Source organism: Haemaphysalis longicornis, unplaced genomic scaffold (genome assembly GCF_048455015.1).
Source record: "Haemaphysalis longicornis isolate Haplotype H1 unplaced genomic scaffold, Haemaphysalis longicornis Haplotype H1 scaffold_1, whole genome shotgun sequence".
Taxonomy (NCBI): domain Eukaryota; kingdom Metazoa; phylum Arthropoda; class Arachnida; order Ixodida; family Ixodidae; genus Haemaphysalis; species Haemaphysalis longicornis.
This window is the reverse complement of record NW_027526203.1, coordinates 215,660,692-215,688,564: the sequence shown is the minus strand read 5'-3', so window position 1 is coordinate 215,688,564 and position 27,873 is coordinate 215,660,692. Positions and strand designations below refer to the sequence as shown.

Sequence of the window (27,873 nt, the reverse complement as noted above, 5' to 3'; positions counted from 1 at the left end):
CGTGAACAGCGCTATAGGGCACAACGACGGATCGCGACCGGATCTTTCCTCCTCCTTGTTTCGGCGCGCGCTGACCTCATTTTCTCTGGCGACAAATACAGGAATAACGGAATCGAGAGCCACGTTTTTATTCTACCAATGGGTTTAACCATTAAAATTCCACCCTGTATACTCAGCGAGAACCAGCCCGTTCAATTACAGCAATTGCCCTCGAGAAGGCCTATTTCCAGGACAACTGGGCGGCAGCCGCGACAGTGTGTCGATCCCGCGCCAGGCTGTAAATATCTCGTGCACCCTGTATGAGTCCAGTCGACGCCGGCTTAGTTATGCGTGCGAGGGCTGATCCACCAGCGGAAATGCTCCCGTCGAGGGGAGGCCTTTAGCAGACCTGCATATACGCGATTGCCTTAAACCCACGTGACACGAAGTGAAGTGGAGCGCACTGAGAGAATTTCTGTTTCTTCTTTTTGTTCCCCTTGCTACATTGTCACGTACGATCCTGACCTTCGAAACCCGCCGCTCACTGAAGGAGTAGCAGTTTTATTGAAAGGGGATGCCCTAGGCTCGTTTGTAGAGAAGGGACTGTCGAGCACTGCATACAGCCGGCCAAAAAAGCGTTTCACGAGTGAGAGTGAATTATAACCGGCACCGAAAAAAAAAAAAAAAAAAACACTGGATAATGCCTTCCTCCCTCAGAAAGCGTAAAAAGACTGAACTTTCTCAGTGGTATCTCCAGAATGCCTATAGACACTCTTCTCTAAGGGGTGGAGGAAGAGGGTTCTACTATATGCTACGCGGGAAATTATGACTGAAGAAGGCGAACCAAGGACCTTTTATGCCAGCATATCGGTTAGGTTTGCGAGAAGTCGTGTGGTTATACGGTGGCGGTGTGGTGTCTGTTACAGTTGAGGCGGAGTCCTGAGATCAGGACCGGAGGCAACTACAGTCAAACCCGTTTATAGCGAACTGCAATATGCACCGCGATTTATTCGCTATATCCAATAGTTCGATATAGCCGAACCCGCCTATAACGAGCTTATTGTTACGAGTTCGCATTGCGCGGTAGCCCCCCCTCCTCAACTCCACCATCCCCGCATGCAGAAACGAACACAGTAAAGTAGCCATTAACCATACCCAAAATAATTCATTTATTGCAATTCATAAAGCTTCTTTCGCCTTAACTGTCTACTTTGCAAAAAAAAAAAAGCGGTGATTTTTGTTTTCACTTTCGTTTTGGCGGCTACAACTAGCATAGCATTCTCTACACGAAACACTGTTTGGAGCAGTACGAGTCTGCGTTCTTCAAAATCGAGGAAGCATTGGCGGAGCTCATCGACTGCCGAAAGCGCTTTACTATAAGCATCGGGCGGCTTTCACTCGCGACATCATCGGCAACGTTGGCGAGCTCTTCCCAAAGTTCACCGATGCTGCTGTCTTGGTCCGGACTCGCTGACTGGGCGGGTTCAGTCGTAAGTCCCACGCGTCGGAAATAGTTACGGAAAGTGTCGGCCGTCACGTCGCTCAGTGCAAGGCGCAATGTCCCAGTCGCGGCTCTTGCTCCGTGGTCGCGGCCAATCCACATCTCAATAGCCGCTCCGAGACCATGCATTTCGGCGGCCATTCTAGGCGCGCGCAGTTCGATATATCGGATGTGAACTTCGTTATAAGGAATATGTTTCCCGTGTATTTCCGTAACTGAATTTTTTTGTTCGATATATAGCATAATTCGCTCTATCCGGGTTCGTTATAGCCGGGTTTGACTGTACTGTTATGTTTTGATGTGTTAGATAAGGTGGTAAGATTAATCTGGGGTCGAGTTTGTTTTGAGGGCTCGTGTATGTAAATTTCGGATTTATAGGATGATCAGATTAGGATTTTCCTTTGTGCGAGGTACTTTTCCGTTATCTGGGTCCTTGTTGCAGGGTGTCTTTAATGTTGGCGTCTGAGCTGTGTGTAGTCCAGAGGGTAATGCCAGCGTAGGAGGAGAAGCAGAAACGAGGGATGCGAGATGGTTCTGTATAGGGGTCTTTCATTGGTAAGGTGACTAGAAAGGGAGAGATGACGGCCCCCTGAGGGGTGCCTTGGGAGACAAGTGTGAGTTGGTACGTAGAGTGAGGGCTTAATTGCGGTGTAGGTGTTGGTAAGGTCACCAAGATGGCAATCACTCCTCCACCTCACACAAGCTGAACCACAACAACTAGGCAGAATAATAATCTGCAAAGCCTACAACTTAGCTGTAGGGCTACCACCTTACCCGAAAACCACCTTACTCCAACTTGGCGGCCCACCGCACTCAACGGAGCTCTTGAAGCACGCTGCACTTCCCGACTTATTCGCCTCACTAACAGCCACGCCGGCCGCGCCATACTGCGCCAGCTAGACATGAATCCCTTGCTTACCGATACCAGCCCCAATGCGACCATTCCACCCGACATCAGAGCCTATGTACCCATTCCCCCCTTTCCCAGACACATGCACCCTGCATACAATAAGGAACGCTGGCTTACAAGGTCTAAGTGTTCAGTTTTAGAGCACCCCTTACCTCAATGAGGATGCCTCAGGAGCGGCCTGCCTTCCCTTGCCAATTTTTTAATTAAACGCATTTTGTTAAGCAATCGTCATTTCTTATGTATGCACAACGGAACCTTCATGCTACTTTACCTCACTCCTTTGACTGAAGGTGTGCTTCACTGCACAACCACACACTCTGCGCTTGCGCAGTAGGGTGGCTCCGGCAGCTGCGGTGACGCATGTGGCATGTATGCAGCGTACAGAGCGAACAACTGGATCGTTCACCGACGCTGCGTGACTCGCAGGCCGAGTCACACAACGCCGAGGTAGCAGCTTTGTCCGTGGTGGACATCGTAAACGCGACCGGCAGGTCGACAACTCCCCAGATATGCTTTCCGTGCTGCTCAGTTCGCGTATGGTGATATGCACGCGTATTTACCTTCCGTGTTTGCGGGATAAGAGCAATCCGATAGAACCATGTGCCGACCAACACTTTTTATTTCGATTTCGATTGTTGAAAAAATCGGCGCTCTCGTCTTCTGTTTCAATAGAACGGCGGCTTTCTTTTTCAACGGAAGCTCGATGATTGCGGACCAACTCGCAAATCAGCTGCTTTTCTTTTCCGTAACAACTTGCCGGATATGATTCACGGACACTGAGTGCTTAGTGCGAATGGACCCCGCGGGGACCGAGCGAATATAGTGGCTTCCGTTTTATAGTCCGTTCCATTGTTTCACCGCAGTTGCATTCTAAATACTAGATGACCCCAGACCAAGTGCACTTTCCCAATCTAGAACATTACAAAATAGGCGTGAAACACCAAAGGAGCGCACATAGCATGTACTTCGAAACACATCCGGTGTTTCAGATGTGATGTGTGTTTGTTTTCTGATTTAGGCTAATACTTCTCCATTACGTATTAGCGGAGTCCCTCGATGCTTCCGCGGGCTTTCTTACTCAAGGACATGCAAGCTAAGGACTCTTTTAAAATTAGCCAACCCCCTTCAACGGCTTCCTCAGTCAAGGAAGCATGAAGGCCTGCTCATTAGAGCACGTAAAATCGGGTAAGGGAAGTGTTTCAAAATAAAGCCGTAAGGCGCAAAAACAAAAAAACAAAAAAAAATCATACCTACCAGGTTTCCCCACACTCTACACAAATGCGGCAACCTACCCTACTACACGTACCATAGCAGTGAATTCGGTCGTAAATTTCGATGTACGTCATATCGTTCAACCTTTTTTCCAAACCGAGAACCGGTGCCGGAGAAGAGATTTTCATAGCTTTGGCAATCGCCCACACACCCCATACCCACTACAACCATAAATAGTGACTCCAAATTGCAATATCTAACTACATCTCCGATGATGTCCCCACTTCACCACCCAGCTCCTCCTTAAAGCAAGTCCTGACTCCTACAGAACGGGCATCTTCAAATGGGCACCCGCCCACACCAATCACCCCGCCAATACGGGAACGAGCTACAGTTTACCTGTGGGCTCAGTATGGACCCCCATTCACCCGACGATCCCCCTCTCATGTCCAGAAGAGATAGCCTCCTCACCTATTCGGTCATGCTTGCCCATCAAATATGCACCAGACAACATATTGCCACCCCCACATGCATCACTCCCACGTCATACTGAGGACTACAAACTCAGTCCCGTCTTACTCCGAGACTAGCACCCCAGTACACCCCCATACACACCCATATACACCCCCAACGCTACTGTGACGCTTGCCCGTATTGCACCACCTAGTATGCGTCATTTCAACACATTCTATTGGCATACCCATTCATCCCCTCGGAGCGCAAGCGCCTACAGCCCATCATCCCCCGCATGAGCTCACCCTCGTCATGGGAGTCTACTAACGGAGGACACAGCATTGCCCGGTGTGATGCGCTGTCTGCAGCCGTGAGCACTAGCGCAGGCGCTCCTGCGCAGATAGTGGCGTCATAATTATTTTTTTCCCTCTCTCCCGACGGGAACAACTGTATATTTGTTGTCATGTGCAGGCTGCAGGCAATCACCCGTTCAACGAGGCGAAAATCTTCGAGTATTGGAAATCTCTATTGTCACACCAAAGCCACTTACAGACCGGATTCCGTAGTCATAGAAGAGCGAGAGAGAGCCTAGTCTTTCATTTAGAGCAAGCGCTAATGTTGCGGAGCACGGAACAAAACTTGCATGTGCAGTTTTTTCCCTTCCGCTTCGTGTATGCCGGTGTATGCCGGTGTATGCCGTTGTCTGTATGCATTTGTCTGTATGCCGTTGTCTTTCTTTCTATTTGCCTCCTCTCTCTCTCTCTTTCTCTCTCTCTCTCTCTCTCTCTCTCTCTCTCTCTCTCTCTGTGAGTGAGTGAGTGAGTGAGTGAGTGAGTGAGTGAGTGAGTTTGTTGGGACAAACATGGTTCACGCGCGAATGACCGAGAGTGGCTTTCGCTGTTCCTTATGTTCCGCGAAGGAATGGACGCGACCAGATTTTCGTTTGGTTGATCATTTTCCTGCAACCAGGTCTAGGCGATTTTCTGTCGTTACACACCGAAATGCAATAAGAACCATCCGTAAAAATTCCTCCCTTTCTTCTGTACAAAACACATGCCAAGGCCGAGCGCCCGCCTTTTATATTGCTGGGCTTAAAATGACGTTTAAAACGAAAGAAAATAACACGGCTCTAGTTCCCTAAAACGACATCAGCGTAGACAGTCAAGTCCGGTGCATTGGAGGGCCCGAACGTCGTAGCAAGCACAGTCTTTGGGGCAGACAGCTCGTCAACGACAATAAATTAAAAAAAAAAAAAAAAAAACGTCTACGCTGTCAGAAGTTAAGGGCCCGAATCCTGCAGACCCTATCCTGCAGTCCTAACCACTCGGCCACAATTTTTTATCTTCCTCTTTCCTATAATTTAATACACGTTTATATAACTATTTATACAACAACTGCCTTCAAATCGCAGTTCTTAGAATACAAAGTGAAGCGGGATGTTTGGAATGAGGTGAAAAAACTAAACTGTGCTATTAATACCTGCTGGTATGAGGACGTGGAATTGTGACACCGAAGCAGAACATGATACGAATGGCGTGTGATACCAGTTGGTCATATAAACCCTTTACGTAAATAATCCCTTCACTGAAGTACGATTTCGAGGATACCATCATTTCCAAGTGTATGTCTAACATGCGTGTTTTCCATAAGTTTGTAGAGATATCAGGAAAAGCTAGGTGATAAGGCACATCACCGTAGGGAGCTACAAGGTATCGCAGGCTGTGGGGGACTAGTTCTAAGTACTTCCGGAGTGTCCTGTGTTACAAACTTTTATCGAGTGAACATCGCAGAAGCTTTTTTTTCTTATATTGTAGCTTATTTACTGTTTCTTGCCAACCATGGTGGCGGAGATTTCTGCAAGAGCCTGCTTTCTTCTGAGGTTCTTATTGACTCGCTTAACCGCCGACTTTTTGTTCCCATTATCGCGGTAAGTGCTTTCAAGGGACTTAATAACAATTCTTTTTTTCTGCACCCCTAAACAGATCTCTCTACCTTTTTCTGCCTGGTAAAGATTTTCGTAGGCGAATTCGTAGAAGGCCACTTTCCCCAGGTACAAGAACTTTCGTTTTCAAACATTCTAAACCTTGCCGATTAAGCCATAGCTGCACAGTACAATTATTTTCCTGTCTTCTGGGAATTTCCGGCTTTGTGATGTCCATGAAACAAACGATCACTGTTTCGGTGTCTCCAGATGCCTTACTATCATGGGGTGCCCATTGACCCCGATTTTTTGCTGGTAAAAAGGTAAAATTTTGGAATTTTCTACACACGTTTTATGACCTGTTGTAAAATTCAGGAGGTAGAATGAAAATTCGGCATGGCTTGTACATTTCGTTGGAAAACGATTTCAAAAAACGATTTCAAAAACTCCCATGCGAGAATTGTCGAGTTAAGTGGCTCTGCTATTCACGGAGTCCCTTTAAAGTGAGCTTCACAAGTGCACGCGCAGGCATCGCTGGGATGATGTTTTATCAGGCGCCATATGAGCAGCCTGGTAGCAAAGTAGAAAGGCCCTAGGGCATTTTATGAAATCACCTTTAACCCATGTATACCCATATATAAAATGCTATACACCGAGCACCCTTAAAGCCGTCTTCATTACTACACAAATAGAATTCTGGGTAGAAATTTCTACAGGTGCCCTATGAGCAGTCTGATACCAAATTAGGAAGGCGCCATTTATTAAACGCGTCTAAAAGACCCGATGCATCCCAATAAACGTTACACATTGAGCCCCTTTGAAGTCGGCTTCAATATCGTACACAAGTAATCTCTGGGAAATACATTTTTAGTGCAATATAAAAGGTCCCCATAATAAATATTCAAAAATGAAATATTTTATTTGGACTAAATTACATATGCCCACGAGGGAATACAAAAGAGATCCAAACATCTCCTGACGGGGGCAATGCCTCGCGTTTACACTTAATACACTCTTAGTCAATTCCTGGTTATACGATCCGCATGCAGGCGGGCCGCCGCGTCAATTTAAAGCCGCTTATAAAGCGGCAGTTCAGGCGGCCTCGAGCACAAGCGGCCCGCAAAACACGCGGCCCACCGAACACGCGGCCCGGCGTTTAAGCGGCCATATTGAGGGCCGCCTAACTAGAGGGCCACCTAAATCCCAGGCCATGTGTTCGGCGGGCCGCTAGCCGTAATTTTTCTACCGTAGCCGTAATTTTTCTATTAGCCCGTTAGGCTAATACATTCCCGCTTACGAGCGGCCCCCAAATCATACGGCCCCTCAAATAAGCGGCCTTGTTGCTTTTCATCAAAAAAAAAAAAAAGAAAAACAATCAATGCACTCAGCCAGGATCGGTTCTATCTGTTTTTTTTTCGTCCGCATTGACAGGCCAACGCCAGCACCCCGTGGTGAATGCTCTAATATACGCTACGTTATACAAGACACGCAAAGTATTTATAAGCACATTCACGTAACCCTACGGGGAATCGAACCTGGGTCTACTACAACACATCAAGGGGCGATCAAGAGGCAGACATCATAACCACTGCGCCACGACCCACGGGCTGCTGGGTAGTGCAAGCGTGGGCTTATAAGTATTCTGCATGCTGTTGCGCGTCAAGCATGAGTCTTAAATAACACATTCGGCGGCGGGTGGCTTTCTTTAGACCACCGTTTTTGAATCGCTCTACCAAAGAGGCATAATACTATATGGTTTGCGGGAATTTAAGTACACTGGTACGAGCGGAAACCTTTTGTCATGCTGTGTGCCCGTTCCAACAGTATGATGCGCCGTGCGGGGATTTATTCAATCGATGCAAACGGAATTGATAACAGGTATTCTGCCTGGTTACCGAAAGTATTCTTGGCCATTGGTGCAAAGTGTCCCATATGACAATGCTTGCAAATAACTAACACGTAAGGCGCTCTGTTGTACTGCAAATAAGAGCTGTCTCGTCACGAGTGGCAATTATACCAAGCATGAAATGGTGTACTAAATTTTTTCTGCTCGTCGTAGCTCTTCTGATGGTGCGGTTACATGCTTTGACCTTTGTTTTTGTAATAGGGGTGCGGTAGTAAAATACGCATCTGGTAATGTAATGAAGCAATATTAAATCACCCACTCTACCTAACATTGAGTCGCGACGCCTGCAGAATTGCTGCGTCGACGCCCAGGTAAAGAGCCGTTGGGAGGCCAGATACTGCGTTTTCTTTTATGGATCGTGAGCACACAACAAATATCTTAGCGTTTTCTCGCGCAGGCCAGATAAGCGCCCGGCCGTGTAACTTGTAACGCCCTGCATTTCCAGACAAATGCTGGGGAAGTTTCACCTTTATTCATTATAATATCGTAAATGAAGATCATTGGTCAAACAAAATTTTGAGAAACTAAAAATTAGGAAAAATATAAAACAATGACGAAAAATGGCGACCTGTATAACGATTTGCATTTCCACAATAATGCAGATTTAGCTGAAATTACGCTTTTAATCGTTATCATAGCGTAGATGGAGATAATTGGTCGAACAGAATTATGAAAAACTAAAGAACAAGGACAGTAAAAAATACGGAAATGCTGAGCCTTGTTACGCCCTTCATTTACAAAAAATGCAGATTTGGCGCAAGTGTGTGATTGATAGGGTAAATGGAGATAATTGGACGGACCGGGCTTTGAAAAACCAATAAAATTGGCTCTAACAGACTTACACTCAAGAGAAGCGGCATAAAAATGCGGCGCATTAGCAGACAATTCTCGGAATTCGTGCAATTTTTTTAAGTGGCCTCGTTTCATTAGCGCTTCCGTTATTAACGAGTTATATTATTGTACGCCGGAACGCAAGGTCGCGGTTCAGCATTTTCAATACTTTCAAGGTAGTTCACCAAAACCATAGCACTTGGGGATGAACGCACCCTAGAGCATCGAAAGTTTAAGCCGTATAAAACAATGCCACAAATAAATGGGTTGCAATGGCTGCAATTTCCCTAAATCATTTTTAATTTGTGCCCTTCTGGAACATCTTCATGACCTGTTTTTATGCAATGAGGTTTTACCTTCATAATCTCAGTATATTGCAACCTGATTTATCAGGCCTCAATCAGGCGACGCGCCGCGTGTGCGCTGCCAATGCTATCATGTTTCTGCAAACCGCGAGTTGACACTCCAGACAGACGACAGCTGTGGCGAACACAACAAGATCGGTGCTGGTCTTACTTATACATGTTGCTTCATGTGAAAACTTTACCACTTAAACGCATCGTAATGAACTTTACAAATCGCCGCAGAAGCCAGACTACTCAACGCGCCAGAAAAGTCACGAGCCGAAACGATGACGCGAAAACCTTGTTATAAAAAAACGTTACATAACTTTTTGCTACGCCTACCGAAAATGGCAAGCAGTGGCCATGGAATATTGAAAAATACAAAATTCAAACTGGGTTTGATGTGCCTTGACCTGGACAATGAAACGCATGGAAAAATGCAATTTCTTTACGACACCACGGTACTCTTTACGGCAACGGAAGTGCATCACATGTGCAAGCGTTTTCATTTTTCGCCTGGATCCCAAAACGGCCGTAGCACAGGGAAACCAAATCATCTCTATAAAGCCCTTCAAATTTACCGTACAGCCCCGGGTATCGGAGAACGGTTTTGGCGCGGGCTTCTTACGACGACGAAAAAGGCATAATTTCATGGCCTTTACTAATTGTCTGCAAACACCTATTTTTTACAGTCTGCGCCCCCCACCCCTCGGAAAAAAAAACAAGAAGTCCAGGGATCTATCCTTTCGTGTTCAACCGGGCTATGGCCGCAATACACACACGAGCCGGCTTGAAATGTCGTCGCTGTTCGGCTTGCGTGACCGGTGGCCCTAATATTCCCATCGCATTTGCAGTTGTTTCCACTGTTGCACGAACCTCGAAGCACACATTCGATGTCAGCGGAAGCGAACGTGGTCAAGGAAGTGTGAACGCTCGGAACTAAGTATGAACTACACAGAGCAGGAGTCAAAGCGCGGGTCCCCAACTTGCTCCGCGGTCAAATTCCTCGCACGTGCGCGATAGAGACAAATCACCGTACGACAACAAGCCGCGCGCGAACTTTTTTCCACTTCTACTGCGCATGTGCGCGCGAGACATTTTTGAAGGTTTTTCGGCTTTCGCCGCGTCGTCGGGCGCGCGTCGTCGGCCACCGCAAAAATAGCTCGTGGGCCGCGTGTGAGGAGGAATACGCGCATGCGCCGCAAGCCACACATATCGCTTGGAGCTTCACGATTGCCCCCCTTTTTTATTTTATTTCTGGCGTCAGGCTGTCTGCTAGTTTATAGCCGTGACACTGGCCGTTGGTGCAGCATATAAGCGTGATGCAACCACCTGAGGTTTTGTCACGGAAAAGAAACCTGTCAGGGCCTCTTATATCACGGTATTGAGACTGCCCACCGCATACAACTAGGACGCCATCCGGGACGCGACTAAGAGTGTACAGCAGTGTACAAATATATTGCCAATAAACACGACACATTTAATCTTAACAGTGGTAAGGAATACACAGACATATATACAGTACATCTCTTGGTCATCACTATCATCATAAGCCTGGTTGTGTCCGCTGCAGGACGAAGGGCTCCCCCAAAGATTTCCAGCGACTTCTATCCAGTGCTAGCTCAGTCCACCCTTTGCGCCCACATTTTCGTAGTTCATCCCTCCATCGAGTCCTTGGCCGACCACTATAGCGTTTACGGTCACTTGGTAGCCACTCCATTAGACGGAATGTCTCTCGATACACGAATAATATTGGTTTTTTGGGGCAATATACGGAAGAAATAAATCACACCATCCGTAGTAACAATAACACTCCAGTGCGTTCAGTGAATGGTGTCCGGAGTATTAAAAATGGATAGTTTTTAATTGTCTTTTGAAACGATGCACGCTTTTGCTCAAGTGGGCTTGTTCGATCACTGAGGGATATGTGGTAATAAAGAATGTTGTTTGATTTTCTATTGTCTGAATTCCATAGTTTGTTCGGGGTCTTGGTCCCACTGAGGTAATAGTCCGCAGTTTGAAGGTCAATTTTCGGCTCAAATATTTGAGTAAACAGGGAAAAGCCAGAGTTAATGTTCGAATACATCAAAATTGCCAACGAAAAGTTTTAAAGTTGCGAAAAAGAAAAAGGTAATACACCAAGAAATTCGAACATACAGGTTTGCTTATTGTGTTTGGGGTACAGTACAGTTCTTAAGGCTTTTTTCTGAAGTTCAAACAGCCGGTCAGCATCTGTTTTGTTGCACATGCCATAGACAAAGTGACAATATAGAAGGTGAAAATGCACGAAGGAGTAGTAGAATTGCTTTTTACGTGTACTGGTAGAATATGCCTAAGACTTACAGATCGGGACATTTCCGACATGAAATGGACACACAAGAGTTTACAAGAGTGGAACTTTCAGTGGTACTTTCAGAGTGGAATGTACTTGGTATATTAAAGTTTAAAGGCTTAATTTTAGGACGGAAAATAATATATTTTGTTTCGTTTACACTTAAGGAAATCTGGTTAATATTGAGCCAGGTCTGCACTTCACCTAGCTAGGCATTGGCTACTCGCTGAATGGATGCAAGATCGGGACCGCAGAAAAAAAAAAAAACATTGGTATCGTCTACGTACAGGACTATGTTCGGAGTCAATGAAATCTTCACAGTGCCGTTTATATACAAAATAAAAACTAGCGGTCCGAGAATTGAGCCTTGTGGGACACCCTCCCTGATGTTACTTATCTCCGATTAGTTTCCAATAAGGTGAGTATACTGTTTTCTTTTTGTCAGACACCATTTCCATACGTTTGTTGGTTATTCCGCGAATTCTATGTTTTTATTTATGAATCAAACTATTCTGCTTTGTTCAATCAAACGCGTTTCGAAAGTTCCGAAAAATGCCGACTGTGAAAGGTTTTGGCTGTAGGTTAGTCAATATGCTTCCCTTAATACTGAGCCGCGCCGTCTCGGTTGACCTGCAGGGCTAGAATCCGTATTGCTGCTTACGAATTATTTCTCTTGTTTGTAGAAACTTACTTATTCTTTCGTAGATTACACGTTCTGGAATTTCTGAGAATAGCGGTAACACAGAGATCGGCCTGTAATTGTTGAAGTCATATATGGATCCAGCTTTAAAGATTACCGTGACACGCGCGATGAACATGTTGTCAGGGAATATACGAGTCGATAGCATTCTATTACAAATATGCGCAAGTAGACCTGCGATAAGGGGGATAACCGTTTCGATTGGAGGAACGCTAATGTGTCATTGCCGGGTGAGCAAGTGTTTTTTTTTTTTTTTGGCATTCGTAAGTGTTTGAATTTCCGTTTCCTACGTAGGTGTCAAAAACAAGGAATCGCGATAAGAACCAATCATGAAAGAATGAACTTCTTTTGCATGCCGTATTGTTCCTATATCACTGCAAGCACCGGCATTCAGAAACTTTTTGTTAAATGTGTTTGCAAACTGCACACTTGAGAAAGCTATACTATTAATACTCATTTCGCAGGTCAATGACGCTTTTTGTTTAACGAGAACATTGTCAAATGTTTGCCAAAGTAACTTAGAATTATGAATTGCCAAAGGAAATTTGTTTTGATAATATGAAGATTTCGCCGTTTTCCTGACTGCGCTTAGCTTATTTCCGAATTTTTAAAATTCTCCTAGACAATGCTGATCTCCCGCCTGCAAGAAACAAGCGAACAACCGGTGTTTCATATTGATGCGCCCTAGCAGCGCTGGTGCAATTCATACTTTCTTAGCTTTACTGTGCTTTTTAACTTGAACGCACGGAAATTCTATCTCGTAGCTGCGAGTATTTTTGCAGGAAATACATCGTAAGCTGCGGATGGGTCTGACTCAGTATATACCTCATCCAGTTGGTCTCTTCTACGAAAGAGCAAAATGTGAGCAATGCTTTTGCAGTTTATGACTCGCCGCATGTAACTTGTGCTCGCTGTTTTTTTTTTTTTTCGTTAATGAAATCAAAGTGAAGAAAGGTAAGTGATCGCTTATTCTGAGCAAAACCCATGACGAGACTGTTTTCTTGGGCAGGTTTGTGAAACATACGTCAATTAGAACCTCATTGATAAATCAATTTCAGCTGTTTCTTGAAAGTCGTGTTTAATCAATAGCTCTTTGCTTTGTTGTGTTTACAGTGCTCACTCATTGGCTGCATAACGGTGATTCTATGTACATTGGCATCTACAGAATCGGGCACTTTTGTACTGAATAAATTGCAATGTGTGTACGGATGTAGTATATGTCTTTCTCGTTCCCTGAAGTGTTGCACTTCTAATCGCTGCTCTGTATTTCAACCACTCCTGCTATAGCCCTTAAAGGTATGCAGTATAATAAATAAGTAAATAAATAAATAAATAAATAAATAAATAAATAAATAAATAAATAAATAAATAAATAAATAAATAAATAAATAAACAAACAAATAAATAAATAAATAAATAAATAAATAAATAAATAAATAAATAAAAATAAATAAATAAATAAATAAATAAATAAATAAATAAATAAATAAATAAACGTTTCTGACTGTAGGGCTACTCGCGTAAGGATGTTTATGACGGTGTCACAACCATGTGTGAGTATAATTTCAAGTAGTTTACTTCTGGAAGCGCTGATACAAAGAAGGTTAATATTTACGTTTCGAAAAATCACGGTTTGGCAATTCGTGCTTGCCAGTTCCAGAAAAGATTAAGTAAGCGCAAGGAATTTTTTATGCTACCGGTGGAGGGCGGTAAATCAAGAGAATAGCAATATTACTATATACTATACCAACTGATTCATAATGATTATGTGCTATGGTAAATTCCTGCAACGTATTATAGGTGATGGAGTTTCTTAAGTACAAGGAAACACTGCCACCACGCTTATATTTTCTGTATATGGAAATACTTTCGTATCCGGTAAACTAAGCCCCCTCAACGTCGGATGGGAGCTAAATTTCCGTAAATTTAATGACATCAAAACAGCATTTCAATTGCTCAAGACCGGCCTCAATATCATTAGTCTTATTTTGAGGCTTTGTGCTTACACGCACAAACCCTCAAGAATAAGACTAAGGCGCAGAAAATGTTCGTTAAGGAGAATATTCGTTGCTACTTAGAACACCGTTAAAACAATCTGCTGTGAAATATGACACCGTGACTACTCTATAGCTCCACCATGAGAACAAGGGAATGGGAAATGCGTGCCTACGACATCTTCTCAAGGTCCTCCGCGGTAGAGATTCGAATTGCGCGTGCCCCTGGCTCCTTCCGCACGAAAAATCTTTCCATCAGAAGACCCTACAAATTGATAGTTCACTTCACGTGCTTTCACTTTAGCTTGCCACAACAAATTTATGTAAAATTCCATGAGTATACCTATGGAGCGCTACACACCGAGCCCAGTTAGAGCCAGATTCACTACAATACGCAAATGCACTGCTGGGAATACCTTTGTACAGGGGCAATATAAGTGGTCTTATATAAAAGCATGATGGACCAAGGGCCTTTTATTAAATAAATCCATCAGACCCCCTGTATCGCTATGGAGCGCTACACACCGAGCCCCTCCAAACTCGCCTGCACTACTATACGCAAATGCAATGAGGAAAAGACGTTTACGCAGGTCGATGAAGGACTATGATATCAAAGTATGCAGGCCCTAGCGCATTTTATTAATAGCATTTTCATATGCGGTGTAAGTATGACGCAGCAAGTGTTACAGGCGGGTAAAGGGTCTTCGTCGTTGAGTCCACATAAAAATTCTGAAACGTTTTAAGAAACGCTCCCGTTTCTGCCCCTCATGAATAGCACATGCCCATGCAGGGATTAGACCCAAATGACAAGACATGCATGTTTGTAGGATCACCTGTTCCAGGCCGACGCAACATAGGCGATGAGGCGCGCCGTATTGGAGGGCTCCGGATTAATTTTGACCACCTGGGGATCTTTAACGTGCACCGAAATCTTGAAAACACGGGCGTTTTCGCTTTTCGCCTCCATCAGAAAAGCGGCCGCCGTGGCCTGGAAATCGAACCCCGTCCTTGGGCTCAGCGAGAAAGAGAGAAAAATCCTAACTTATCTGATGGGCATACAGCATTAATTGTTGGCTGAGGTACTTTGCGACCCCCTAATCTAAGTACTGGATGTGTTGGTTGACTATGCTCTGCAAGCATTTAAGATTTCGAAAAAAAAATGTTGAAAGATGTGTTGCAGGGTCGCTTTAAGAGTGGATTAGGACATCGCAAGACAGGAATGGTTGGCAAGACGTTGGAGACACTCCGTCCTGCAGTTGACACAAACCGACCCAGGATGATATTGACGATGACAAGACCACGACGATGACGATGATGCTGATTAATTAAAAGAGTAACTAACCCTTCTGTGGAAAACGTCCAGGGAGGCAAGGGAGGAGGCAGTCGTCGGAGAAAAGCACATATATTTGCATTATTTAGCGAGAACCGTCTTCAAAGCGCCCATTTAATCGCCGCGCCTGGTCGTCTTCATCTCCTTCGTCTATTGCGTCTGTTGAGCTACGTGCCTGCATCGCCTTCGTCGCCTTCGAAAGTTCCAACACCTTCTTCCAACTACACATCTAGCAAGTTCTTTCCGCAAGGGTTGGTTTCAGTATAGTCCGTAGTTTCAAATACAGAATGAAAATATTGGTGTCGCCCGCCGCGGTGGCTCAGTGGCTAAGGCGTTAGCCCAAGGACGTGGGTTCGACCGTGGCCGTGCTGGCTGCTTTTCAGGTGGAGTCGAAAAACGAGGACACGATTATGTCGAGATTTCGACCCACGTTAAGGATCCCCAGTTGGAAGTAATCCCGAGCCCTCCACTGCGGCGGTCCCTATAGCCCAGGTGTAGCTTCAGTGCGTTAAACCTCATAATTTCAGAATATTGATTGTCTTTTTGGGTGATTTATCAGCATTCATAGACTTGTTCACAGCGACAAATTGAGTGACAAATCGGTAGGAAGATGACGCCGAAAGAGTTGTGGGGACTCTTTCGTGACCTGCGCTAATGTGAGTGCATAGTAATAGTAATTAGCGGTGGTCAGATTTTGTTCTGGCAACAACAACACTATCCAAGCATTGTTCTTTCTCTTGTGTCTTATCTTTCGCTTTTCGGCGCACGCTAAGGATCCCCGGGTCGTATAAATAAATCCGTAGCCCTCCACTACGACGCGCCTCATAGCCTAGCAGGCACCGCTTGGACGAACCCCCCCGCCCCCCCCCCCCCCCCCCTTCCTTTCACCTTTGAACACCACATTAGTAGTAATAAACATTAATTGACGTGAAATGGAGAGTAGGGGGAGAGTTCAGCCTCCTCTGTCCATGAGAGCGAGGCCACGCTGCTTCCGAGGCTCTAAACACGGCGGCTTGCTGTTTCTCCTGCGATGACTAGGTCAATGCGGTCTCCCATTGCTCAAGGGGGGGAGGGGGGGGGGGTGTGGGCAAGAGAAGACTAAGTGGTAGGTGGTGAGGGATTTCGCTCGAGGTGAATAATTTCTCTGTTTATCCATCGATGGGTCATTTTCTGCAGTTTTCTTCCAGATTGGAGATAATTTTTTAAACAATAGTTATAACTATGCATTTTATGTAGTCCAACAACCAATTAACGGCATCCGCCGCATGGAACGTGGACAGTTGCAATCCCGGGTAATCCAAGCTACTTTTCAAGTATCTTTCTTAAGCCTCAATCAGTTCTGAAGAATGTCTACATGCGGTAATTCATCTCTTTGTAGTATTCGATAGCACCCGTTTAAAAGAAGGCAATACAATCGAAAAAAAAAAAAATAGAGCGCGACTTAGACAACGAAGGAACGAAGAAGAACGATCGTTTGTCCCGTCGTTCTTTCTTGTGTCGTTGTCTAAGTCGCGCTCTATTTTTTTTCGATCATAATACACCAACTTGCCCAACAGCTTTGTTTAAGGCAATGCAAGTTTATGGTCTGAAAGTTCTCATGGGCAGCAACGTTATACGAAGGCTGCACTTCAGTCACTCCAGTCAGCCCTGTGCCAGAGACCTCACGAACAGCTCCTGACAGAAATAAGAATGGTGTACGACCGTGCTACCCAGGCGGGTCATGATGTCACCCTGCAGTGGCTTCCCAGCCACTGCGGCATTGTCGGCAACGAAAGTGCGGACGCTGCCGCCCGGTTGGTGCATCAAACAGCGGCGACTGTGCTCATTCCACCGTCTAGGACGGACGCAGCTAGGGCCCTCCGCATACTTGCCCGGGAAACAGCAATCTCCCAATGGCCTCCAGAAGAATTCACATGTGCACACATTGGTGCCCTTGACCCGCACCTGCAGCGTCCCCTCCCACTCAGCCTCCCACGGTCTGACGCAACTCTTCATTGCCGTCTCTGGCTGGGGGCGGCTTTCACAAATGCTTATTCATACACAATAGGAATGGCAGCAAGTGAGGAGTGCGAAACGCGTGGCACGCCGGAGACGATCCGGCACGTTTTATGCGAGTGCCCACGCTACTCGGCTGAAAGAAAAAAGCTGTCGACAGCACTGAGGAACCTTGAATGTCGGCGGCCATTTTCGGAGGAGAAGATTCTGCGCTACTGGCCTTCTCTGTCAACCGCTCAGAAGGCGACTAAGGAACTTCTACGCTTTCTACGGGCGACGAACTTAAACACCAGACTATAGACTGAACGCCTCCAGTGTCTATCAGTGTCAGTGCTTCAACGCTGAGTATACGTGTCTACTCCAACTTCTCTTCATTCTTTCTTTTCTCTTTTTTGCCTATTTTCCCTTTCCCACGTGCAGGATAGCACACTAGGCTCTAGCCAGGTTAACTTTCCTGCCTTCCTTCTACACCCTTCCTTCCTTCCTTCTGTTATCCTGTCGTCAATAAGTAGATTGTTTGATAGGGACTGCGTGTTATGGTCTATTCTGGCTTCGTAATAATTTGCATGATGAGTCACTAGCAAATGCAGTGTCCCTCAACGCTTCCTTACGCTTTATTCATAATTTTCCCTCTAGTTTTTGCCTGGCACAATAAAATCACGCCCTAAATTTACCCGATCGTTTTTGGCTATTCTATTTAACATGAGAGCTTATTTGTGCTGATGTGGAAAATTACATTGGGGTTGGTATTTCATTTTCGGGCCGGTAAAAAGCACCAACAATGCAGTATGATCCACCGTACGTTGTCCTACGCCGGATACCTTCGTCACGGCGGGGTATGAGGTGGTTGTGCGAGTTTAATTACCTCTTTGAATGTCATGGTCAGGTCCCAACCACGCGTGTAGTGGTGCTTTCGAGTCATTCTAAATACAACGAAGGGGTGGGGGGAGAGGGAAAACCTAGCTACTGTTCACCGTCACAGTTGTGCAGGAAGCGTCGATGTTGCAGTTCTGTTGTTTTGATCTTGATGCTGCGCGCGTTACAAATAACCAGAATGAAATCATTTTGTTCGTGTTCACAAGGTCATGCGTATATTCACTGTCATTAACATTCTGTTTGATATGCGGGTGAGCGAATCCTGACAAGATTATTTCTGCCGGACACAAGCTTTTGCCATGGGCGACAAAGTTGATTGATACTGTGACCGGTACCCCATGCATAGGCAATGGCGACGAGGGCACACGGCGGTCAGATGGAAAACGGCGCACTGGCGCACCGGTGTCACTGACATATTTGGAGTCTAAAATATCCGTAAGCGGTTGTCCTGCAGACTAACCTCGACGCAAACAGCTGCTGCCACCGGAAGCACCCAGGCCGAGCAGCTTGTACGGACAGCTGGCGCTGCCAAAGGTCGACACGAGCTGCACAGCGAACGGCACGCCGGTGCAACCGGCTGGTTGAAAGTGCGTGACCTGCATTTGCAATTTATGACTGGCTACGTCATTTCTGCCGAAAGACGACTCAACCAAACCTTGGATGACTTGCACAACGTCGCCCCAGAAAGTTTCAAACTGGCTTCAACTAAGTGACGGCGCTCATTTTCTCCTGCAATGTTTTCAAACGAGCGCGGAAGTTCGTTGTAAACATTTTCCAATTAATTACCTTTCCAGATTAATGTATACAATTAGTAGACCATGTTTTTCCAGGGCTTTAAATAGCGCCATTTCTTTGCACCATCGTAGCCAGCCTCGGTGGCTCAGTGGCTAGGCATTGTCTGCTGAAACCAATGAAGGAGGAGGGCTAGATCCGGGCCGTGGTGGCCGCTTTTCAGATGGAAGCTAAAAACGAGAACGCCTTTGTGTTGAGATTTCGGAGTGCGTTGAAGATCCTCACCGGGGTGAAAATAAATCCCGAGAAATACTACGGCGCGCCTCATATCCCATCTTTAGCCCAGCTTTAGCCCAGAGACCAGCCCATCATGGCCCATTATAGACCAGCGCCTTATAGACCAGCTTTAGCTCACAGCCCATAACCCAGCTTTAACGCTCCCAAGCAACTTCGGCGCATTAAAGCTCCCAAATGTAAAACTTTTCCCCATCCTGTTCGTCGATTGCTGATGCCGCGGCTTCATCGACGCAGTGACAATTCCACGGGGATAAAATTAGCGGATTGCTAGCACCGCTCGTTACAAAATGTAAGGCACTATACTTCCGCTAAGTAGTCAAATAATGGATTACATGAGTTAAATTGCATATGCAGCCACAGATATGCAACAGTCAGTATAATTCAGGGGAGCGTTTTTCTAGCGGCACGTCTTGAGTCTATAGTATACACAGTTGTATACACAGCATCTCTTCAAGGCCCAAAATAACTAAAGCAGTGTACTTTCTAGTCCAGCAAAAAGAGGTGCGTCTAGTCAACGCGCCTCTCTCGCGCGCTCTAAATTTTTGCCAAAGCTGCCCAAATCATTTACGGTGCGAACATGCTCCAAGTCTGAGTTGTGGGAGCAGTAAATCAGAGCCTAGACTAGTTGCACTTGTAACAAAAGGACTTTTCGACTTTTCGTTGACAAAGTACGTGCTCGTTCAAGTAAGAAACTTAATACAGGCAGACGCTTCTACATTGTCCACGAAGTCTTTGCTGGCCTGAGTTGAATTCGCTTGCGCCCCATGCACGACATCGTCCGACTACCTCAGGTAAGCGACGCCATTAAATTCGCGGCCCCATTACCCTTATGAAAATGAACTTTTCCTTTCTGTTTACTTTGTGTCTCCTGCATGTTGACTGTGTGGCCTTTCTTTTGACTTTTCCTTTGTGTTACCTCTAGGACATAAACAGGCTGTGTACTTTTTATAGACTGCCGGATAAACAGCCATGATGTTTTACCTTTATATGTACTATGGTAAAGACAAAGTTTAAATTTCTATACGAAGATTTTATTTCGTATGAGAGGTATAAAACTTTAAAAATGACTTGCTTTCTTCTCTTTCTGAGTTCCGCAATGCTATTGCCCATGTGTGTACTCAAGGCAAAATGAAGTCAAAAGACTTTGGCCTGTTTCCCCTGTGTTGCCTCTAGGACAAAGGCTGTAAGATAGAACTTGAATTTGCTGTCTTAATTCTTCTGTGCATGTGCCGTAATGCTGTTGCTTATGTATGTACTGAAGGCAAAATGAAGTCAAAAGACTGACTTATGTCTTTTGTGTTGCCTCTAGGACACTGGGAGGAAGGATAACTATTTGTTGCCTTACATTCTTTTTCTGAAGATTGTGCTTCCTCAAGTAAACATAAAGTCGAGCATGTAAGCCTTAATTATACTCGAAAGGTTAAGTTTTTTGGCTTGGCTAGAGATGGTAAGAAACAATGCCGATGGTTTGTGGGAATTCTGCAGCACTGTATACGTTATTTCGTGCTAGTGAGGTCTGATAAATTCGCAGAATTAATATTACCAACTGGTACGTTTGTATGAAACAGTTAGGGCATTTTTTTTACCTGAACTGGCTGCACTGGGGCAAGCAGTGCAGCATATATGTTCATTTTTTTTTACTGATTGATATCCCCAGTAGCACTTTGCACTGGTCTGCACGACACTGCACTAATCTGCATCAATTCAGGTTAAAAAAATGCCCCTAGTGGCGTAAGAAGGATACATATTGAACGAGGCTGTTCGAAGTGCCTCGTCCCTCCCATTACGAAAAAAAAGTGGGAGGGAGAAGAATATACAGAACAGAAAAAGTAAAAAGAACACAAAAAGCCGAATAGAAAACGAAGCAACGAAAACAAAAACAACCTAAAAAGTGGCTTCCGATTGTCCTAGTCTGTGCTTTCCTTCAGGGTCGTTGTAAAATGGCTTATCCTTGCAACTAAATGCTGAGCGGTGTACTGTTTTTTGGGGCAGAGCTTGCGGTAGAAATATATTGCGACAGAAAAAAAAAGGGACACAGCCAGACGAGAGCAACAAGAACAACAGCAATGTCAAAATATAACCTAAGGCAGAAAAACTTTAATTAAGGCAGGGTTAAAAAAAAAAAAAAAAAGGTCGCCGAGCGGGGTTCGAACCTCCGCCCTTTGAATCAGTAAGCGAGTACTTAACCTCCAAGCCACCAAAGCAGTACACGATCAGGTCGTAAACCTAGGTATAAATACTTGAGCTCACATAGTCTTGCTAAGCCTCCATTTGAGTGAATTGTTTGCCTGCGTGGATTTGACGCACGGTGCTTTTGTGTGCGTGTGTGCGCGCGCGCGCGCGCGCGTGTGTGTGTGTGTGTGTGTGTGTGCGCGCGCGCGCGCTCGCGCATGTGTGTGTGTGTGTGTGTGTGTGTGTGTGTGTGTGTGTGTGTGTGTGTGTGTGTGTGTGTGTGTGTGTGTGTGTGTGTGTGTGTGTGTGTGTGTGTGTGTGCGCGTATGCGTGTGCGCGTGTGCGCGTGTGTTTGCGTATGTCTGCGGGGAATAATTTTTTTATCCGGCCGTTCTGTTTGTGAAAAGCCCACAAACAGTGAATGGTGAATGCTTGGACGCTGAACAAAACACAAAACAGTCAATCTAGATGTAGATGACGATGATAATAACTTCGTTTGTTAATCCATTTTTATTCGCTTTTGAGTAGCAACAACTTACGACAACAAAAGACGTTGCTCGCATCAAGAAAATATACTGCCATTATATATATGTTTGCTATTATCAACTTTAACAAAATACTATAATGGCGTCTGCCTAGTTTGCTTCAGGGGTGATGATGAAGGAAGAAAGTAACTGCTAAAACTCTATGACTGCTAGATAGTCAACTGTAGTAATAAGTCTAGTCTAGGCTAGCATATATGCAGTCATTGTTATAGGTGCGCAAGAAAAGACGTGGTTTGTTCGTTGTGCGTGGTTTTGGTGGTTTGTTTTCGATTTGCTGGTGTTACGTGAATTACTACGTGCTCCTCCTGCCGTAATATTACGTGTTAGTGCTCTTGTGCCACCTGAAACATCGTGAGTGCTGGCAAAGCGTCTGTGTCGTCGCCGTACTGCGCTGCTGTAGCAAACGCACATCGAGGTCGCCATTTGACAAAATACCTGACAAGTTGTGCGTGCCTACGTGAATCAAGAGTCTCTACTGCAAGTTCCAGTCTGTCGACGCGACGTGTGAAAAATGCTGCGTGTTCTGCCGTAAGTGATTGTTTATCGTGGTGCATGTTAAAATTTTATTACGCGTTGCCGCAGTGCTGTTTCGTTAAACGTGTTGAGTATATTCCTTGGTGTTCGGCTCGCCGCGCTTCTTTTATTGTAAATTACCGGCTGCGTCGGCGCGGTCATAATGAGCTTCCAGGAGCGGCGGCCAGTATGCTGTGTGAGTGATCGACCCCCTTGCCATTGCCGGCAACGAAAACATTATGCTGACGGCCCAGCGGCCGCCGCTTGGCTTGGGTGGATTCGACGCTAAAGCTTGTTACATGAAAAAAAAAAAAAGAAAACTGCGTTAATGGTTGTAAAACAAAACGCCCACTCCCCGATTTTTTTTTTTTTTTAGGAGGCAGTTGACCCACAGTATATTTTTTTTACAGGACGTAGGCAGCTTAGCATTGTTCTAACGGGTAGTTTTCGTTTACGGGTAAAGAAATGCAAGGAGGCTGCATTACATTTGTAGTTATAATACGTAAGAGTTGCATATACGTTGAATTTTCAACATTTAAGCATTGCTAGCAACTTTATAAGTAGTACCACATGCACAAGGTCTTTAGGCAGTGAACATTTGACCAGATAATTGTTTAGACGTCGCAGCTTGAAAACATGCTGTTCCAGCCTGCATTGCTGGTGCAGTCACAGGGCAGCTTTCACTGTTTTAATGCAAGAAATTTTTCCACCTTCCTAAGCTCATCCAGCATCGTCATGATCAGACAGCAATTCTTGTGTGGTGTGACATTATTTGTAGCTGGCTTGCATAAATTGTGTTGACCGTAACATGTTGAGCATGGGTTAAACGTGTTGATTCTTACAAATATGCATGTGATGGGGACACAATCGCGGTGCAAAAAAGATTCAACAGGGCGTGGGCTTGCCACCGTGCTCCTTCACCATCCTGTTTTTTCGTTTTGTCAGCATTTCAACTTGCCTACCCCTTGGAGGTATTGGCACACTGAGACGTTCACCATGTGCCTCAGAGAGAATTTTAATGGCGCCATGAAGACAAAATACAAGTTTGTGTTATTCGAAAGATTTTGTGTGGTATGGTGCCCCCAGCACTTGTCCAAATGCAAACGATGCTTTATTCACTGAGAAATTCATTAATTTAAGCTAAAATTTTGGTTTTCCCGCTAAATCGTGCATTTTCAGGGTCTGCAATGACATCACAGGAACCGACCGCTCTGCAGCCGATCGGGAAACCTTCTTTACCGTTAGTTAACCTAGATGGTGCCATCATACCGTGGCAAGCCGCTTTCTGCTTTTGTTTTGTTTTTACCGTATTTAAACGTGGCTTGTTTTTGTTCAGCGAGAAAATAATCGTTTCGTGAAACATAGTGCTCGCTCCACAAATATGGTCACGTAAGACACCGTTGCTTGTGTCAATCGGCCATTGTTGTCCGAGACAACCCCAAAGCCCCGCAGTCCTGTGCAGCTAAACCAAGCATAGTGCGCGCAGTACCAACAGCAGTACGCATCGGTACTTCTATGCTTACGTGTGCTTTCCTAACCTTTACTGTTGGTCCCACCATTCTTACTACTGTAAAAAGAATGTGCCCTAAATTTAAGCGCAAATGGTTCGTTCGGCAAGCTTATAGCCTCTGCCTAATTCGCGTTTGCTGTTGCCGCCCTCCGCTAACTGCAGAGCTGGCTGGTATGACATAGGTTCTGTTGCGGGAAATGAGCTAGTGGGTCGCATGGCCATTTCCTTTGTTCCTAATTTGTAGCTTATTTGAATGGAGTTTATGTTAAAAATGGTGTCAGCGTGATTCTAGCAACGGAATCCTTTGAATGAACCAAACTTGTGTTTTCTCTTCATGGCTCCTTTAAAAGCCGTAACCACGTTTCGCACCCTCTGGACCAGAGAATATGCTTGCACAGTGGAAATCTGGGGCCACAGATTTCTACCACCTAGGGATATTTAATAGGCTTAGTTTAACATTAATTCAGTGTAAGGATGCTTCTGTTCCTTTAAAGTATGGCTGAAGGCCTTGTAAGGATTGTCATGTATGTACAGTGCTCACGGATTGAAACGCGACACTGCAAGCGCGTGGCCTGCGCTACATGCAGCGCCGCCAGTGGACGCCCGTGGAAGCTAGGTGTTGCATTGTGGTATACCACGAGGATGAGAGTGTTTTGACCATAAGCTTGCTGCTTCCAGTTGCCAATAAGCGGGGCAGTGGTTCCCCGCAGCGACAGCGGTGCGCTGTCAGCGACAGCGGCGTCCATGGACGGCGCTGCATGTATTGGCAGCCACGCGCTCGCAGTGTTGCGTTTCAATCAGTGAGCACTGTACTTATTTTTTAGCTTGAAAGAACTGAAGGTGCCTTTTTTGCACCTACAAAAAACAAATTCTGTCATGTCCTGTCAGAGCGAGTATTTCACGGCATTATACCGCATATTTACGGCTTGTTTACTACTTGAACTTCCATTTTTTACAGGGCCAGGTGTTTGACATGGAGGATGTACGTTGTGAGCTACCAGAAGAATTGGCTGCCTCCTGTTTCTATCCTGCACGACCTGTAAGTGGAGTTCATTACGGCTGTGAAATGCATGAAAATCTCGATTTTGAAGGCTGAGAGAACATGAAAACATAGAAAACCATTGTGGCATTCTTGTGGTACCTTAGTGATATTAAGACATAAGAACATTGCAGAGATGGGGCAAAAAATAAGGAACCGATGAGGGTGAGAAACTTCCTGGTACCTTTCTTATTTTTTTTGTCACATCAGGGCTGCGTCCTTGCTCCATGAATTAATTAATAACGACTTTGTCACCCTTGTTCACTGGTAGTTGCGCAGTGCCCACAGGCAGTGTGTGGGGATTTTTCTTCTACCGCCTATTACAGATGAACTAGATCTTTAGACTTCTACTCAAAAGTCATATTATGGATTACATTACATGAGTGAAACAATTCCATGCACCCAGAAATAGAATTTAGGTGAATTCACTTCAATGCCCTAGATGCAACTTGTGCCTAGCAGTGAAAAGGGTGTATTGCGTGCCTTTTTGCCACTGTGTTTCATGTAGTGTAATGAGTCTCACTGGCCATCGTAGCCCCCCCCCCCCCGAACAGCTATTTACTCTAGCAAATATAATGATGGTCCTAATTGTAGAAGGGTACCCGCCGCGGTGGCTCAGTGGCTAAGGCGTTGCGCTGCTGAGCACGAGGTCGCGGGTTCGATTCCCGGCCGCGGCGGCTGCTTTTCTGATGGAGGCGAAAAGTAAAAACGCCTGTGTGTACGAGATTTCGGCGCACGATAAAGATCCCCAGGTGGTCAAAATTAATCCGGAGCCCTCCACTACGGCGCACCTCATCGCCTGCGTTGCGTCGGCGCGTTAAACCCTACAATCAATCAATTGTAGAAGGGTACTCAGCAATTGAAGAAAGAGCTGTGGGGGGTTCTGGTTTGTGTATCAGACTTTGTTTGGAATATTGTTATGTAGCCACGGATAATGCAGGGTTTTTGTAAAAATATAGATTATCGGAGCAAACTTGTGCTCCGCAGTAAACATAAAAAAACACAAACCTCGAAGGAGTCAGCAAAGGGACGTGCATGGATGAGCGTTGGCGAATTGAATGCTGCAGGGTTTCTTTTGCACTCATTCATTTAGATCGAGAACATTTTCAATAAAAAACAGGAAAAGCTAGGATAGGGATCGCAAAGCAACACCCTTTCCATATCAAACAGGACTGCTGGTGCAGCATACTAAGGAAAAAGGGGAAAAAGACGGTTCCCTTAAAAAAGGATAAGATTGCAGGGTGTGGCACTGTGTCACTGACATACCGGTGCGTTTTCTGTTGTCCGTTGAAAAATTCGTGCCATGGTGCAAAGTTGGCGCACCTGCACTGTTTGTGCTATCTGTCAAATCTTTCTAGTAGCTTGTATTTTCACAAAGTACAGAGCGACCACGCCCAGCTTTCGCTGCTTGGGGGTCACTCCGTGCACTGTACATCTGTTGGGATGAGTGACCACGTGGCACGCGTGCAATGATGGGTGCAAGTGTGCTATCCACCACGTTTTTCTAGGGTTGTTTTTTATTTCTGTTCCCGTGTCTGCTACCCATCGACACAAGGAAATATAAAAAGTGAGGAGCCAACCTAGAGGTTGGTCAGTTCATGGTGATGTACATTTTGCTTTTTGTAAGCAAGCACAGACAAACAAACTAGACAATGCAAGTGCTGTCTCGTAAACGAAATGCACAATAAAACTGCTGGCTTTATAGGTTCCAAAGAACGCGTAGACACAAGCAACTACTCATGATGACGACTGATCAATGCCTGTCTTAGCATGTTCATGCAATTTTATGTTGCCTTCCCTGCCCCCCTCCCCCCCCCCCCCATATTGCTTTGTTCCCACAGTGCTGCTGCAATAATCTCATCTCAAATGTTCTTGCGAGGCTGTATAAATGCCCGTCATGAGGAGGCCATGAATCTAAACAGTACTTAGTTTTGGGTTGTGTTGCCTATGTAACAGTATGTCATATTTGATGTTCGTAAGCTCATTAGTTAATTTATGTGGTCTAAATTTTGTGGCTAATTTTGCAACCTAGAAGTTATACCTTCTCTTTCAGGATACTTGGTTCAGTTTTGTATGGGAACACTCCTTTATATTTATAAGCATAACCAGCAAATGTTTGAGACGTGTTTGTTTAAACCCCTTCATATGCGATCAATGCGTTTGTCATTTCAGGTTCAAGCGTGGCAGTGGCTATCCCGTCCTGTGAGGGGTAAAGATGAGGCGACACCTGGTGTGGCAGGCGGCAGCAGCACGTATGGATCCAACCTGAATAAAATAGTCAGGTTTGCAAGAGTCGTGTGATTCATGTGATTTTCGTCAGCTTGCTCTTACAGAAACAGCTGCAGCATGAAACAGTGACTGTGGAGCTGGCTGACATTTTCTACATGCAGCTGGCTGTGGGGCACTGTTATTTGACAGCATGCAAAGGGCACTCAAAAGGTGGAAGCTTGTGGGATATGTAGAGGACGGAAACATAAAGGATTCTTGGAGGACGCAGAAAGTCGGTGGCGAAATTTCAATACAGGGGACACACAAGGGACGAATGCGGTCTGTTGCCTTCAAGACATATAGGGGACACACAAAGGCCGTATGGTGTCTGTGTTGCCTTTGGGAGATAGACTGGACGCATGGAGGACGGAAACACACGGGACACTTGGAGTACGCAGAAAGTCGGTGGCGAAATTCCAACACAGAGGAAACACACAGGACGCACGCAGTCTGTTTCCTTCGGGACGCAGACTGTCTTTTGACTGGACATAGAAATTTTCATAAGGGTACGTG

General features: G+C 45.4%; 1 protein-coding gene and 1 long non-coding RNA gene across 2 annotated transcripts in view; one reads left to right on the top strand and one right to left on the bottom strand.

Annotated features, from left to right (window-relative positions):
- LOC144141781 (high-affinity choline transporter 1-like) overlaps window positions 1-27,873 on the bottom strand; it is a 117,556-nt gene that overhangs the window by 83,717 nt on the left and 5,966 nt on the right. The window lies entirely within an intron of this gene.
- LOC144141773 (uncharacterized) lies at window positions 22,211-27,854 on the top strand. The gene is made up of 3 exons (XR_013316700.1): window positions 22,211-22,558; window positions 25,012-25,092; window positions 27,265-27,854. It is a non-coding gene; the product is annotated as an uncharacterized LOC144141773 (long non-coding RNA).